This window comes from Acromyrmex echinatior, chromosome 2 (assembly GCF_024713525.1).
Source record: "Acromyrmex echinatior isolate Ae372 chromosome 2, ASM2471352v2, whole genome shotgun sequence".
In the NCBI taxonomy this organism is placed as follows: Eukaryota; Metazoa; Arthropoda; class Insecta; order Hymenoptera; family Formicidae; genus Acromyrmex; species Acromyrmex echinatior.
In genome coordinates, this window is record NC_141853.1 from 21,630,595 (window position 1) to 21,648,599 (window position 18,005).

Consider the following 18,005-nt stretch of genomic DNA (forward strand, 5'->3'; position numbering starts at 1 on the left):
CTGAATAAAGTCATGATAGAAGCTTTTCATGTACATCAGGAACTTAATTCATAAATACCATTTGCACCGATTACATTACTTGCTATATTTTTTTTTCCTTTGTAATAGCAATAGTCAATACCATGCTTGAATGCGTTTTACCTGTAGTAAAATTAAGAAGTATGTATTTTTAACATAGTGATATTCATGGTCAGATTTTATAAGAATTTTTTAGAACTGGTTTAGGTAGTACAGTCTTAAGATATTATAAACTGAGAGAGCAGTGTTAGCAGAGACTAATAGACTTAGCCTGGATCTACAATAGATTTTTAAATCTTAACCATAAGAAATGGGCGAATCATAATCAATTATTCTCTTTGCATTTGATTATTATTGATCATTTTCCTACGGCTTAAGGCTTAAAACACCTATTGTAGATTCGGACTTACAATCAGAGAGCAGTATTAGCAGAGACTAATACACTTAAGATGATCTTAAAATAAAAACAGACTACTAATACCACCCATAATTTCCTTTTAAAAAGTTACATTTAAGTATTTTTCGCAATTAAATGATCACACCGGATATACTTACATCACATCTCATTTATTATTCCGTTGCTTTAACGCGGTAATAATAATTTCAAAAAATATCTAATATTGACGTTAGAATGGAATTTTCTTTTCATTTTTTTTCTTTCGGGGATCGAACTTGCAATATTAATGTACGACACGACGTGAGTGAGATCAACGGCGCACGTGTGCCGGGATAACTTTTGAAATTAAATATGACGACGCAAACGAGCAGTTTAGCCCCCGATACGTTTGCACGAGGGATACAGGATTTGCGCGATTTTATTTACTTAGGACACTCTCTCTTTCTCTTTCTCTTTTCGCCACTCGTATATATACGAGAAATTCACGTTTGCAGAACGCGGCGAATAACGCGCGATAGTAAAAAGCTGTCGCGCGTTGTTGGCGCAAGATAATACGTTGATCTTCCACGCGCAACCGCTGATGGGGTGGGGCGATGGAGGGACTTTGACAGCACGTGACTCGACGACGGATTAAAATTGCGGTGGGTCAGCACAACTTTTCTCATTTGATCGCGGCGCCTGACACGTAGGATTACATCGTGTATAATTCAGGAGATTCAATGGCATTATTAAATCGCGAAACGTCATAAATAAGATCGAGTAACCAGTTGGAGAAACAATGATCATTCTTCAATATTATGAGTATGAGTGCCAATCGCACTGTACATCGTTATTTTTATGCTACTGAATATTGAGTGAAAAACAAAATCCTTTAGGGATTAGTCTGTTAAAGGCTTACTTTTTGTTCAATTTTTTATTCGAAAAGTTTACTTTTAAAAAGAATATTTTGAAAACAAATAATGTATAATATGTATATGTATATATATATATATATATGTGTGTGTGTTTACATAAACATCCAAATGAGTAATCAATTACAGTATATTTACATTCATGTAAGATAACTTGGGTAGAATATATTACAAGCACAGCCTCCGAAAGAGATAAACTTTCCTCGAAGAAGGTAGGATTTACCAGAATCACATAACGATCAAGTTGTCAAGAGCGCGATTATTCGTTTCCAGTTCATAAACTCTCAGAGTGCACAATGGTGGCTAACTAGGCGTGGTTCGGTTTGAGGAGGGTCACCTGGTATATTATGCGTTGTATATACGCGTATAACCGAGCGGGTATACGCGTATATACCTACTCACTCAGGGTTTCACACCCTGCAACATCCCTGACAGGTTGATATTCCGCTATACGGATGTAACGCGTGTCAAAAGCGTCGAGATTCCTTGTCACGACACTGATACACGAAATTTCCGAAAGAAGGTTTGAAATGATCATAATTAAGGATCCGATTACGTGTTCGTGTTATTTCTTTCCAATTTTTGGCGATAACATATATAGCTAACAAATTTTCTAGTTCAATCGTTTGACTATAAGATTTCTTTCGGTCAAAACCTTTTTCTAAAAATCTATTAAATTAAATTAAATTAAATATAAATTCTAGAATAACTTATATACAATACTATGGTATTTTATGTTGTGATCATGGCTCTGTATTGTTTCACAAATATCCATAACTGTATCTTATAACTTCAAGTCTGCATTTATCCTATCCCATCTTATCCCTCGCGACGAAGAGTCGCGTACAATAATTACGCGTTTAATTACGCGTACAATATAGAGAAAGGATAGTGTGCGTGTGTATGCGCGCGCGCGAGCGAGCGAGCGAGTACCAGACCAATATGGAATTCGATTTCAACTCGACATGGTGTAGTTGACTCGGATCAACTGCGGCTGCAGCCTCGTCCGCAGGTTCTCCTACTTTCCCGGTCAAAGTTGTTATCCGGATTCTCATCTCCACTATTCCGCGCGTTCCGCACGCGTGTGTGCGTGCACGTATATATACGTACGCCGACAAAGTGACAAGCCTTATCTGACTCACGAGATCTCGATAGTAGGGTGATGTATATGCGTGGGCGTGGCAATTCCAAGGACCAAATTATAGTCCCGCGACGGAGGTAGAGGATGCCACTAGGTTGGGGAGGGAACCCCATCTCTCGTGGACCCCCGATCATCCCGTTTTCCTCTCTCTTCTTGCCCCTTTTTACACTTATTTACACGCTGTCTCTTTTTCTCCTCGACTATCTTGCATCATCTCATTCTCTCGTTTCGGTTGTCTTCCATTGTTTGTCCGATGACAGGTGAGCTCGGACAAAATTGTAAGCGAGTAGCTTATTTTTCTTTTATTTTAAAGTCGTGATTTTACACCCAAATCGTTTGTATATAGGAATTTAAATTAAGGGAAAATTTATTTCTCTCCATCATGCTGGACATTGATCTGTATTGAAATAATCTAGTTATCCATTTGGTTCTTTGGACTAAATAATTTTGAAGAATTTATTGATACCATTTAAGAATTATAGATCATTTATGAGTATATTCACTGTTATAGTTTCAGTTGAGTCAGTGTAAACGCAAAGGGCCGCAAAAGGGCATCTATCTACCGCTGTTTCAGACATGATGCAAAAACTTGTTAGCCTCGTTCTTTTTTTTTGCTTCGGGAGATATACATTTGTCGAACGAATGCATTTGTTCTTATGATTACTATTGAAACTATTATAAGGCTTCTCTTACTTTGAAACAGGTGTTTTAATTGCGCGCATATTTTTCTGTTGTTACTTCGTTGTGTAATTATACATGATATTTAGTTTTCACTTCTATCGAAATGTTACGCATTAATTTGTATAATAATAATATAAATATCAATTTGCATATACAATACACCATAATTATTATTTTATTATTATAAATATTATAATAATCATATATGTTTCCCGTTAAAAAGAAAGTATTATAAAAAGTATTATCTGATTTAATATAGTACGATAAAAATTGTTTACGTTGGCACTCACATGAAATAAAATTCTTATGTTCAATGTGAAAAACATTCGCATTCATTCGCTTATCTAAATGCTTCGTCTTGATATGTTTTATTAAAAAATTTTTTTTCGAGATTCATCGTTTATCGCAGATTTTCAGAAAATTTATTAAGTAATCGTCATTTATCGTAAGTTCGAAAAACCTTTTAGAGGATTAAAGAATTCACTATATTTCTATCGTCTTATACTTTATGCCGACTGGTCAGACTCGTTCATCCGTAAATGCTATTCGTTTTGGAATCTTTCTCGTGACCTTTTTAGGTTACCGGCTTTACAGAACTTTCCGTCCTTCCAATTCTTTTCTGGCATTGAGAAATTGTTGTTTCTTGCTCATGCAGATTAACAGATTTTTCCGAATGTTCACGTCCGTGACGGCGACTTTGTCGCCAATTCGTTGTAGAACTGCTGATTCCTTTTGACACGATAGAATGCTTTTAGCCTTGGTGATTTCCCAGGCGATTTGCCAAGACTGACCGTACAATCTTACGAAATATATTCAAATGTAAGCTGTACTGGTTTTATTTTATAATAATTTTATATAGTGGCAAGTGAAAAAAAATCTCTGTTTTGAAAAGTTTATAAAAGTAACGGATCAGTTAGAATATTTAAATTTGCGATATTACTAATAATATATAAATAATGAACTTTTTTAGGACTATGAAAAAAGTATTTTCATGCTTTTAAAAAAATTATTTGTTTAAAGATGACATCATGATGAAATTATGTGATATACTTATTAGCTGATTATTCTCAGATTGTAAAAATATAAAATTTTAATAAAAATAAATTTACTTCTTTGTTTATGTTAAAGCCTTAAGCCTGTAAAAAGGTACACAGAAAAAATATAAAACAGAAATATAAGTAATGAGTCGGTTAATCATAGTAGAGAAATGTAAGCGAGTAAGTAAATGCAAAAGATTGATTTCTTTACTGCTTAAATTTTTCTATATGTCATGGTTCTTTATATGTATACATATGTTTCTTTATATGTATACATATAAAGAGAAAATCTCTTTCTTCTTTCTTCTAAGGATTCGTTGTATGTTATTCCTATATTTCACTTTTGTACAATCATGAAAAATTGATTTGAAACAGTCATCACAAGATATGTACAATGCTTGGCTGCATTTCCTTGGTATTTTTGCAGAAGGTGGGTGGCTCTGTTTTACACATCAGTTACTAAATCGTTATTAGTCTTTTATGCACAAGCGGTTTGCTGAATAGTTTCGTTTGATTGCAACCATCTTAAAACTGGTAGAAAGGGCATCCTTTATTCTTCGATTTAGCTTTTGTAAGATTAAGAGGAATTTCTTTTTTAATTCTCTCTCAAAACCTCTTTCTTATAAATGTATTTTTTCAACCACCCCAAATATTTTTCCATCTCTGAAATTGCCTGAGAATTGTTTACATTTCTTTTTAAATTTCTTAATATATTTTTAATATTATGCAGATTGTAAATTATTATATATTTGTATCATCGGTTTTCTAGTTATGTATTTGGATGATTTCTTACGCAATTTTTGAGAGATAAAGGAATATCTTTTCATAATAAATTTGTAATTAAAAATGAAAATCTGTACAATAATAATTCTGCCTATATGAATAATATTGTTTTATTTGTTTATATTCGGTATAAATAAGTTATTATTTTCTCAGATACAGTTTATATTGTCGAATAGTTTTGTGATATATGTGTTTAAAAATTATTTTCTCTTTTATATTATAATATTATATTATTGAGAATACGTGAATATTCTATAATATATCAATATTTAAATTAAAAGATATCAGAATAGAATCATGTATCATTTATTATCTTATTATATAATATTATATTGATTACATTATAAAAATAATGTTTGTTTATAGATGTAAAATAATGTTATCAGTTACATATAAACAATTGTAAATGCAGATTCATTGGAAAAGACGAATATACACAAAGGAAATGCTTTAGTCTCACATTGACGCGATTGCACTGCAAGAGATCGTTTCGATCCCCTCGTTAATTGAACACCAGTGTATTTTTGGATTTGAATACTGTGGTTTCTCGTAGAAATGTAAAAGCTAGAAGAGACCGAACGATATAAACGAGAAACGTGCAACAGGCGTGAATGAAACAATGGCGGGCCACATATCGACCAATAGCAGAAGAGGTGAGGAGCCTACTCGACGAGTACGATTCTCTCTTAGGTGGAGCCTCTCGCGATCCATGTGATTTCTCGATCCTTCGCCTCGTAGATCGTCTATCTTTAGCGTCGAAGAAAAACCGGAATTTTTTTATCAGAAGAAACTCGATTTTAGTTCTTTATCTCACGTATATTTGTTCTTTATTCAATAATCAACATAAGATATTTGAGAAACAAAAGCATGTTATTTATTTTCAGATAAAATTTTATCATCTCCGTTATCCGAATATAGGATTATCATCTTTATATATTTTTATCATATTCTACAATATTATTTTTAAAAAATCTTGAATATACTTGTATATTCTTCGAGCGATATTATTTTTATCAAAATTATTGAACATTAAGAGAGTAATTCTTTTTTCCTTAATCATGCGAATATAACGAATCACATGCTATTATTTAAAAAGTATGAGGTTGATGTGTAAAGGCCACGTGTGAAGACATTGTCTTATCGTTCGACCGACCAGTATACGCGACGATGTAATTGATCGATATCAAGGGGTACATCACCGGCAGATGTTCGAACGCGCCCTCACCTCCATCTGTCTCTTTCATAAAGTCCCACTGTTAGTATATGGCAGAGGACCCTGCGGTGGATGCGTGTATACATACCTGCATTGTATATATATATATATATACATATATTACATATAGTGATTTGTTATATTTTCTACATGTGTATAATGAATCTCTTTACGCTGCTACGAACAAGACTGAAAATATAAATTATTTTCCTTAATGCTGAACAAATGAAATTATTATTACACGTTATAAGTTAATATATGTTACGTAATTATTGTAGAATATGCAGACAGCACGTTTCAACAATTCTTTGATAAATTCGGGATATTTTTGAACATATAGTTATTAGTCTTTATATGTCGCGAAAGAATCTAAAAGGATTCAGGGTTGATCGTTAACCTAACCTTTTATTCATATTTTTCACTTTTTGCGCACCAATGTTATTGTTAGTAAAAAAAAGTACCATGCTAAAAAGCATACTTGCCCTTGTAGATTTTTCTGTAACACGCCGATATAAATGGATCATTAGGAGCGAAACGTTCGCGATATGACGTGAACAAATCTCGATAAAAAGCAATATCGAGCGAGTTTCTTCGTTTTTCGTTTTATTTCAAACGCGGCGGAACAAATTTAGCGGCATTTCGAATTGCGGGAGCACCCAGTAGATTCGCGCACGATCAACGTGATGCCTCGTACACCTTGGGACCAAGTGGATATACCTAATAGGCACCTTTATACGCGAGATTCAGGCGCGCTATAGGAGGCGTGCCGCGAAAATTGCATCATTTTTCACGCTTGCGAGCACTTGCGTTTGCCCGATTCAAAAATCGCGTCTTCCATTCGGGAAGAAAAGAGAAAAATGTCGCGGACGCCGAGGTAACGGGAAAGAGAAGAAGATACGAACTACGAAGTAGCAGGCATGATGCAGAAGGGAGGATGTGTGTCTTGTTATGCTCGATAAGATCGCAAGTTTATTAATTAAGCGTCGTAGTTGGAAAGAGATGAAATCTCTGGTAAACATACGCCCGCATTCCCACCTTGCATTTCAGTTGTACTTTGAAATTTTGAAGAATACTTACACACAATCACATACAACGTTATTGTTAAGATTGAAAAAAAGAATTTGGGAACTGATAAGCATTGTCAAATATCATTGCAAAATTTATTGCATGTATAGGTATTATCGAAAAAGTTCGAAGAAGAATTAATTTTACAATATTAGTAATATAATAACTTAATTAGTAAATTAAATTATATAAATATAAAAATGTTTTAATTTTTGATGTTAAAGTCTGCAAATTATCTAATCAATTTAAAGTCGATATTTTTTTAGTAGAAAATACGATTAAGATTTGTTTTAACATTGTTCACATCAAAGCTCTTAAAGATTGTAATATTCAATTGCTCGTAACTGAGAGATTCTGGATCCTCCATTTTTGTTAAAAATTTAAGACATTTATGTACACGAGTCAATATTAGTTACACGTTTTTATAAAAGACTGTTGGCCCATTATCCTTATTAGTAATCTAAAAAATACGCTCTACGATCATTCATAAAATTTATAATCGGACCTGTAACCGCGCTCGGGAACGATAGGTAGAAACGTACGCGTCGACGGGGCTAAAAAAAAAAATAGTAAGTCTCACCCCGATCATTATGAATTTCAGTACGTTTTTTTCAGCGTAATAAATTAGTCAAAGACGCTCATCAATTTTATGACGCGCGCGTCCATAGAGAAACGATGCCCAAAACATCGTCCGTCCACCACTGCCAACTCCGGATGGCCTCGAACGTGATGGATGATTTTTCTTTCCCATACATATATTCGTGAACCGACGTCGAGCGATCTTCCACTGGCGCTCATTTGCGCACATACCCGTGTACCACCCACATGCGTGTAACCGCGTGCAGCGAGCTTAACCACTGCGTGCGTCTGTATGCGTGCGTGCGTCTGTACGCGTGTGCACGTGTACGGGGACACGCAGCAGACAACCAGGCACATTAGCGAGCGCGATTCCATGAATAATAAGTGGCGCGAACGAACTGTTTCGATCGTCCTTGCTGTCGCCTGGATTACATTACATCGAATTATCTGTACGTTTCTCTCTGTCGGCTCTAATTATTCCCCATTCCGTTCGCCGAGTGACATTACCTGATCGTTGACGTGTACCCTGGACCAATAAAGCGGAATATTTGTATACCAATTATATATATTTTACACAAACATGAGTGTCCTCGTATCTTAAAATCCAATTATCATTAATTTAGGAATGTCTAAGAATGTTCGTTTTTGAACTGCGACGCATAACACGAAAGTGTTATGTGTTTCCTTTATTATCTCCATAATAAGTTCGATTTCTATTACAACGACTCGAAAGATGTATTTTATATCAATCTCTCGTCGTGCGATTCTCGCCCTTTTATTATAGATGTACTGTCATGACGCATAATCACATGAGCGCTGAGACACTACATATTTGTAACTGCCTGCAAATACACACGTGCGATAACTCCTCTCGTAAATAATTTACATCGCTCTTCAAGTCTTGGGACATGGGTTTGTTTAAAGCTGCGGTCCATTACGAACGACGTGGCCCACGCGGCGGAGCTCCGAACTCCGGATAGCGATCCGCTATCCGTAAATCGCTTCAATATCGTTCGCACGATCGGCAAGATGATCATTTTCCATTTCTACGGGCCGCGTCTCGTTTCTCTCACGTTCCTCCAACGCGCGAGAGAGTCTCTCTTCCATCATAGACAAAGACTCGTGCGAGAACCATGTAGCACGGATAGGCTGCCGCCGACACACGGGCTCGAGTTTTACGCATGTAAGAAGGAGATCGATATATTGGTATACGGGCGAAGGAATGATAAATGGCTGTGTCGAGAGATGCGCGGATAACATAATGAGACGTATTGTGCTTTCGACCGGGACCCGCAAACTGGGCTTAGGGAACTCTCTCTCGGGATCTACCAGGCCCTAAAAATTTCTCAACTCGGTCTCTCTCCATGACTTTCCGGGAATTGTTGTTTTCCCGGAGAAGACACGCCATTCTCATAATCCTCTCTTTTGTCGATAAAGTTTTGCGCTCTAAGCTGGTTCATTATAGTTTTTATTTTTCGTTGTTTTTATTTATAAATTATATAACACATAATAATCTATAAGTATAGATTATTTAATAACTACTAAATTTTGAACTTCCGCATATTTTAAACATGTATTTGATATTCTGGATTATTTAATATCAATTTTGAATAGACTACAGTACGAGTAGTTTTAAGATCGATTCTTAAATTGCTTAAACTATTCAAGATATAATAAACTGTTCGCTCTATTAGAACTTAGATTTAACGAAACGCAAAAGTTATTTATTTTCTGTTTGCAATGAATATTTTTGCATTCTTAATATCTGACTCGATAAAATCAATCAAACGAATCGATCATTAGTTTCTAAACTGTCTGATGTCCATTTATACCAATGTAAATTAACTTTAATTTCGGTTTAATTTTTTCTTCATCTTTTTCTAATTCTTAGAACTAGAGAAAGATAAAAAGTAAATTCAACTGGGATTAAAATTAATCTATATTTTAGTATTATATGGTATTTTGCTAGAAATGGACATGATACACAGTTCTACTTTAAAAATTTGAATAGTTCGATTAATTTGTTTGATTTTTTTTTGTAGAAATATGGCAATTATTGCATATTCTTTATTAGAGATTTTTTAGAATTAAATTTGGTAACGATTCACACCTGTTAAATCAAATTATTTTCCAAAGAATTTTTTTCAATTTAGCTTGAATATACATATATGCGAATGCATTGCGATTGTTTCAATGCATTATTAATAGTAACAGTGTGAACATTAACATTAACATTAATAATAATTGTACAACAAAAAGCAAAAATCTAGAAAATCAATACATACACAATAAAAAACATGTTCATACAATATTTTCTAAATCAACATATCTTTCTCGCGTATGGAAACTTTAAAATACATATAATCTCTTTGTGCCTACAAATGTATCAGATGAATAATATTGGATTCTTTCTGCGGTGCAGAGTTTTAAAGAAACTAAACACAGCACTTTTAGAAAACATGAAGATGTACAACATGAAAAGTATGCTCGAGATCGTGAGCATGATCCACATAATCGTATAAAAGATGACGTGTTTTTCAATGTGCGAGAAGGTCGTGACAGGTCGCTTGTTTTGTCGGGTCGACAACAGGATCTTCCTTGTCCACTGTCAACTCGTCCTCCTTCTCGAGAACGCGACTCGGGGCTTTTCGAGCTCCGATGACGGAGAGAAAGGAGGAGAACCCATGTTGACGCGCGAGGGGTTGAAGGGGAGAGAGAGAGAGAGGGGGGGAGGAGAGAGAGAGAGAGAGAGAGAGAGAGAGAGAGAGAGAGAGAGAGAGAGAGAAGTACGGGGGTTAGACTAGGGGTTAGATAGGATAGGGTGTGTCGTCATGGCTACGCAGCAGGGGGCGGGGCAATCGATACACCCTCGCTCCACGCACTAAGCGCACGCAATGCGTTTATAACACAATGAAACAATGACGACGACCGCGGCAGGAAGGAGGGCGAACGGTGTCGGATGCGAGCGGGACGCGCCGCTGGTCTAGGATCGCGCCTTCTACTTCCGAATGTGCGTTCAGTTGCCGGTCGTTCTACGCGAGCGATGATTGGTAATGTACACGAATCGAGACGATGTTTAACGGTATCTATTTACAGATCTATCGGCGTATTCTCACGATATCCCTGCAGGACTATACACGGAATCGCGAACAAATACGCAATTTCTTGAATTTATTAAATTCGCTCTTTTTATGTCTCTGTTTCTTTTCGTCATTATTTTTATATGATTTATTTAATATAATAGTTTGATTTTTTTTTATTGTACTGTGATTGTTTTTTTTATATATACTGTGTATTACGCGTGTTATATTCCATCTATGATTTCTTGATTTCTTCCTTTTGCTGAAAAGGATTTCGGTATCGCATGGCTTAGCTGCGAACATTTTCATTTACCTTGCTTTACTTTTAGCATGAAAGAAAGGGCATAGTTCAGCGAATCGATTCAAAGATTAAAATAGAGGAAACCTGCTTCGAGCTATTATTGTCTGACTTTGTAAGCTATTCACGCAAATTGATCGCATATAATTTTCCAGACCGCATGGCGAAATTCTGTGTATGGGTGGATATACGTGATGCTCACTTACAACCATCCTTTCGTTCTTTCCTCAGAGCGCGAAAGATTTTTTCGGTTATTTCATCACGCGGCACCGTCACAACAATACGAAGCCGCGCAGCTGACAATGGAAGGGAATCATCCGAAAATTTCGGACAATGAGTTCTTGAGTGTATCATTCAGTTATGAGCTTGCGATCGTTTATCATTCAACCGACCGACATTTTTCATCTTAAGGGGTGACGATTTCTAACATCTTTCGTTGATCGTCTTCCGTGTCTTATTCTGAAATTAAATTACTTTTTTGAAGAAGCTTACATATGTATATATATGTACACATATACGGGGAGAATATTAAGTACTTAAATATTTATTTACATAGATACAGATTTGAAAATGATTTTGTTGGATCATTAAAATAATTATATAGAATGCTTAAGCGTTGATAACAATGCTGTAAAAAATTTTAACATTTTATTTAAGCAGCTTACGTAATCATTTTGATTGGTCCAAAAAAATTATTTTTCCGATCTGTATTTGACTAAATTTTTAGATATTTTAGCAAAATCGTTCTTTCCGTGTAATAATAAATTATAGATTATGTTGCGTTTGTACAATATAAAAACATTATCAAAACAATGAAAAATCATTTACAGACCATTACAGTCGATTTTTCTACTCTTGAAGTTCTGTCAGTTTATCTCTTTTTTATTGCATCTAGAGAAAGGTTTTTTTTAACTCAAAGAAATGTTTCTTTGCTATACGATTGAAGAAAAATTTTCTTTGATTCAAACGTTATTTCTTTGATTTAAATATTATTTTTTGAAATTAATTTAAAAAATTTATTTGATTTAAAGAAATTATATTCAAATCAAAGAAATAACGTAAATCAAAAATATTTTTGCTTTAACCGCATAACAAAAAAACATTTCTTCGAATCGAAAAAACCTTTCTCTGTGTATATTTATTAGTAATCAATATTAGATATATATATATATATATATATATACCAGATATATATTAAATATATATTAGATGTAGAGAAATGCAGTTATTTCCTGGATAACTTTATCCGACAGTAAACTAAAAATGAAAAAATCAAATATGATAAACCAAAAAAATATTATACCTATGTCAAATACTCGTTCTCTCAGTTTCAATCTGTAACATTGTAGTTGGTTTTTTGTTTTATGAAAACATTTATTTGAGACGTATTGTAATAAGAAAAAAATACGACAAAAAAACATATGTTACATACAATGCTATTGTTGCATAAATGAAATCTAAGAAACAATGAGAATCATAGAAAGGCAAAGACTTGCACGATAACTCGTATGAAGATTGTGTCATTCAGAAAAAAGGGTATCATTAGGCAACTGCCAAGCTGGATCTGGAGAAATGCAATAATTCAAGGGATACGTCCCTGACACACCGTATGGCTAGCCAGCTTTTGCCGTAGGGCAGAAACCGTGCACCTGTCCAGGTGAGCGGAGGATGGAGGATTCTCTTCCAGGAATTCGCTGTAAGGAAGGCTCCAACCTGTCTGCCAGGATCAGAATCATCAGGATTGTCAGTTTTGTCTAGGAGGACTCTGTGGGGGTCATCTTAATGAGTTTTTGCCTGAAACACCGAGTTATGCGTGCTAATGTAGAATGGAATTCCGGGGATATATTCGTCGTTGTCCTTCCTTGAGAGCATTCTCTCGTGAGAGTTAAAAAAGAACGCTGCCATCACACAGTATTATAAAAAGACGTAAATCCCTTTTCCTCTTCCCTTCTTGCTGGAAGGTGCGTACTATTTCACACGCGAACATTGTACGTAAATGCGTTGCGACATTCTCGCATTCGGTCGCTCTATATGTTATAATTTCGATGTATAAATCCTACGTGACATTAGGAATAACATTAATTTCGGCCTTTATACACCGTAAGAGAGAGATATTGCGAGTGATATCGGTCGGGAACATGCGTTGTGTGTGGTCAGATCGCGTTACGATCCACGCTTGGGACATCCATTTAAAGCGTCATCGCTTCATAAATCAAACCTCGAGCAATGCGAGCAATGCCATTTCCTTCCACCTGCGTAATTTTGTTCTGATCATTTTCCCCAATCACTCTCGAATAAATTGTACTAGATTTTGAATTTGTCCTATTATTCACTATTCTCTTTTACATCTAATAAGCATCAACGCGGAAGGAACAATTTTGCACTGAAGTATCTAAAAATTTAGCTAAATACAAATGTGAAAATAATTTTATTGAGTTATAAAACAATTATGTAGGATGTTCAAGCTGGTTACTAATCTCTTATATTATAAATCTCCTATAAATAAAAAATTTTTACAATCTTTACATTTTTATTGCCTTAATAAACTTAATAAAGTTATTCACTGTTTTATACATTTAGTAATTGACTTCGCTGATATTATACAGTTTTCATCCTTTAGATCCCTGTAAAATTGAGAAGCATGCGTATTGTAGCACGTACAAGGGAGTTAATCTTTACATGAGAGTGTTCATTGGCGAGTCCATTATCAAGTGGCAATGCATCCACGAGACAGTGTTACTGAGTTCTACCGCTCTCGCGAAGGAACCCAACACCTGTGCGTGAGGAGATGAGAAGACCCGGGCGAACCGGCAGGCAGTCGGTCGACCAGGCAGGCGCGGACATCGCAAGCCGCGGGAGTGACGGATGACCACATCGCATTTCGCGGCTCCATATCTCCCCGATTTCGCGGGTGTAATTCCCGTAAAGTCGTTTCGGAGCCCTGTTTCGCCGGTGTTAGCCGCCGTATGTGTGCAAGCATATGAGCCTCTCCTCATCGTGCGTTCGCCGACTTCTCCCCTCTGGCCTCCGTCGCCGCCGCCTCTACCACCCGTTCTCCTCACCCGTCTATTTTCTTTTCCCTTGATTTCTGTCCGTTGTTCCAGGCTTTTTATTGCCGGCGTGCATACCATTAGCCGCCGAACGTTAACAGCCCCAACGACCTCTAGCTCCATTGGTAATTACCGGATCATAGCCGAAAAGCTTCTCGGGCCTCTCGAGGGAACCGCGCGACTGTCGGTCGCTGATCTTTGTCGTGGGAACGTGGGACAGAAGGGAAGCGACGAGAGAGAAACGCATGCGAATAATATTTCACTACGATTATTCGCGATTCGTAAAGGTCGAGTGTCAGAAATCTTTTTGATGACGTTCGTGACATTGTACGAGCGATTTTAGGAAATATAATATTGTTAATTACAATATTTATTTATATGGCTATTCCATATGTTATAATTCTTTATAATTCTTCATTGCAATGCATGCATATATATAATATATATATACAAAGCAAATGGCAAACATCAACAAAACTGCTGTTACAAACCTGCTAGTAGTTAGATTACAACAGGTAAACTACAATGTACAAGAAACTTAACAATGTACACAGCATAATTCAAGATACAGGTATATGCTAATTGAAATATATGCAAGCAAAATTTTTATTTTGAATTGAAATGTTAAGAAACGTATCTGACATTGGTTGAAATTCATTAATTTAGTTAATCTCAATTATAAAAGTTTTAAACCAAAATTTTTGCAACTTTTTAATAGAAAGGTGCTGTTTAAAGTTGAATACGATATGTATTTATTATATCTTTTAATCGAATAATTTAATCTGAATTTCAAACACACACATATTCATTAAGATAATAAGATTATAAGTATATTACAATTTATCAAATATTATAATAGAATTTTTGGAACATAGTTATTCTAAGACTGAGATTTAACGTTTACAATATTTTTTCTTCATTTCGAGTGATTTTACATCGATTTATTCGGAAATTACAGTGCCAGGCCATCGACTCGCGGTGTCGATCCTCAAAAGCTTCCCAACGCGCGGTGGGGAAATCTCTCTCTCTCTCTCTCTCTCTCTCTCTCTCTCTCTCTCCCCCCCTTCCGACTCTCTCTCTTTCTCTTCACCTTGCACAACAAAAAGTGATTAATTACGCTTCTCGGGAGTCCGGTGGCTCGTTGTTTCCCCAAGCCCAACGGTGAGCATCGTTTCGGCAACAATGTGGGCCGGTCTACTCGGCGTCTCTCGTGCAACGTAACCAGCGTAGCCTGGTCCTCCCGTCCGCGATCCTCTTCTCTCGAGCGAGGAGAATCGATCCTGCCCTCGGCATTGTGTCCCCTTTTGTCCGACCACGCCGCGAAATATTGCCGGGGCGAACTTTCCGTCGACTCGTGACCCCACCTCCGCTCATCACACCCCGGCCCCAACGTTCATCCCTCGCCGTCGCTCTTCCCGGTTTCTTCGAGACACGCACCTTACACCGTGCGAGCATCGACGCGCGACGAGATCTTAATGACACCACGATTTCTGTGGGATTATTTATGGTTGCGCGATCCGGCAACGCGATCGCTCAATCTTGATTCTGACGTCGAGCGCGGCCGTATTTGATAGCGTTTAAAAACTTTCTGAAACCGATGGTTCTTTTGAATTCTTTATTTTTCTACCTCTCAGCATCAAGATGGGACAATATCTTGCACAATACATAACATAAGAAAACGGACAAATTAAGCAGTCACGGTTTCTGATAGGTGTTGGAATCATTATTCCTTATTCCTAATTTCTTCTATTGGGGCTGCATCATAGATAAAATCCTTTATTTTCTTCCTTTTCATGAAATAAAAGACTCTGATTGGTTGTTTTTTTGATGCTTTATGCAAAAGTCCGTGCTCCAGTCTTCACGTTGTATATGTGGGCATGTATGTGTCATAAGAAAGCGAGCCTAGTCGGTATAATTATTTAGATTTTGCCAGATTGACAATGTCAGACGTATCCGTTCATTATGCTACACTTGGCATGTACGTGCTATTAATTCATTCTAGATACTCAATGAAGATATTTCGGTCAATGAGTCAATAGGGCCCTTTCCTTACGCGGCGGAGTCGACTAACCGACCCTCTGTACAAACTCATAATTAGACCCTAGGGACTGCTTCTGACACGTTCATCCCTCGTTTCTCCGCCCCATATATACGATGATCATACGGTGGGCCGATCGTTCCGCACAACTTCGCGCATGAATTCATCCGCTATCGCTCGTGAAGAAATATAACCGATGCTACATCACTTGGTTTATTTTCATTCACACTCTCGAATCTATATTGACGAAGCAGGAGTTACTCAGAGGAGTTTATCACAATTTTACTTAATATTCCGCATTGACATGATTCTTTTTGTGAAATGTATATTGATACGACACACGTTATATCAATACGTTTCTGATATTTTCAGAGTCTCTATATGTATTGACTCAGCAACATTTTATCTCAAATGAAGCTACTTCTGAACGATCGCAGAGCTGCGAGGCAATAAAAGTTACAGTTACTTGGATGATAGAGGGGAGGAATGTGCAGACCACAAATTAATTTGATAATAGATTGTCTTTGTGCATAGGAGATCCTTGTTTTAAACGGCAAGAGTTTACGATTTACCATATTTTAGTTCTCGCACGAATATAGCTGGTAAAGCGACTCGGTAATTGTACAGTTCTTACCAGCAAGGCTAAGGTGATAAACCGTTTAGTTTAAGAATAGTTTAGCGGTAACGAGCGTCAGTTAACTTGCCTTGTCCCTCTTTATCCTGCCAAAATAGTCCAGTGTACAATCTTAATCGATACTTTCACCGAACGTAAAGTTCCTTAATTCTTCTACAAAAGTATCGTATCGTGATAGTATCGTAAAATGACGGCTTAATCGAGAGAGTCGCTCTTAAATATTGCTCGTAACATTGATTGTAATGTCGCAAAGTAAATTATGATAAGTTTCAAAATAATTTAAAGTGAAGAACTCGTCTCTAAATTTCAATATCTTATTAATGAAATTGTACAAACATAAAGTAAGCAATAGAATTTTTATATGAGTGATATATTACAATTTTTTCAGAATTCATGTTTTGTTCTTAGAAAAATTTTCACAGAAATTGCAAAAGAATACAAAAATTAAATAATGCAAACATTTGAGATCCTTCCATTCGTTTGGTCCTTCCATCTTTCCATTTTTTTGTGTGGTAGTACGTTAGACTGCATTGGTGAATGAATTCACCACCCATAAACAAAAACGGAGCCCCTCGTCGTATAACGGAACTCACACTGTAATTCAGTTCATGGATTTTCGATACCCCACGCAAAATGTACTCGCCACGCGTTACACTATGAATGCACGCATCAATATATGAATACTTTAGCACGCCTTGAGCACGTGCGATCAAACGTGTTTTTATGAAAGCGCATAATGAGCTGCTTATTTCGTATGGTTGTATAATAGTTATAATATTAGAGAATTCAAAAATATTTGCGGATGTATAATTTTTCAAATGTTATATTTTTTAAATATTATATTTTGATATATCTATATATATATATATAACATTGTCTTTATTACTGATATAATACTTGAGAATATACTATATAATTAATTTCACAATATAATAAGTATAATGTTAAAGACGAAATCATCTAATATATTTTATAATGTAGATTTTTGTTAGATATATCAAGGGTTATTCCTAACTTTGAAATATTTTTGAAGCAAAATCCAAAATGTCATAAACAATAAATAACCGCGATAGCATTCTA

General features: G+C 36.0%; 1 protein-coding gene across 4 annotated transcripts in view; it reads left to right on the forward strand.

Moving 5' to 3' along the window:
* Positions 1-18,005, forward strand: part of LOC147910629 (uncharacterized) — a 61,794-nt gene that overhangs the window by 12,845 nt on the left and 30,944 nt on the right. The window lies entirely within an intron of this gene.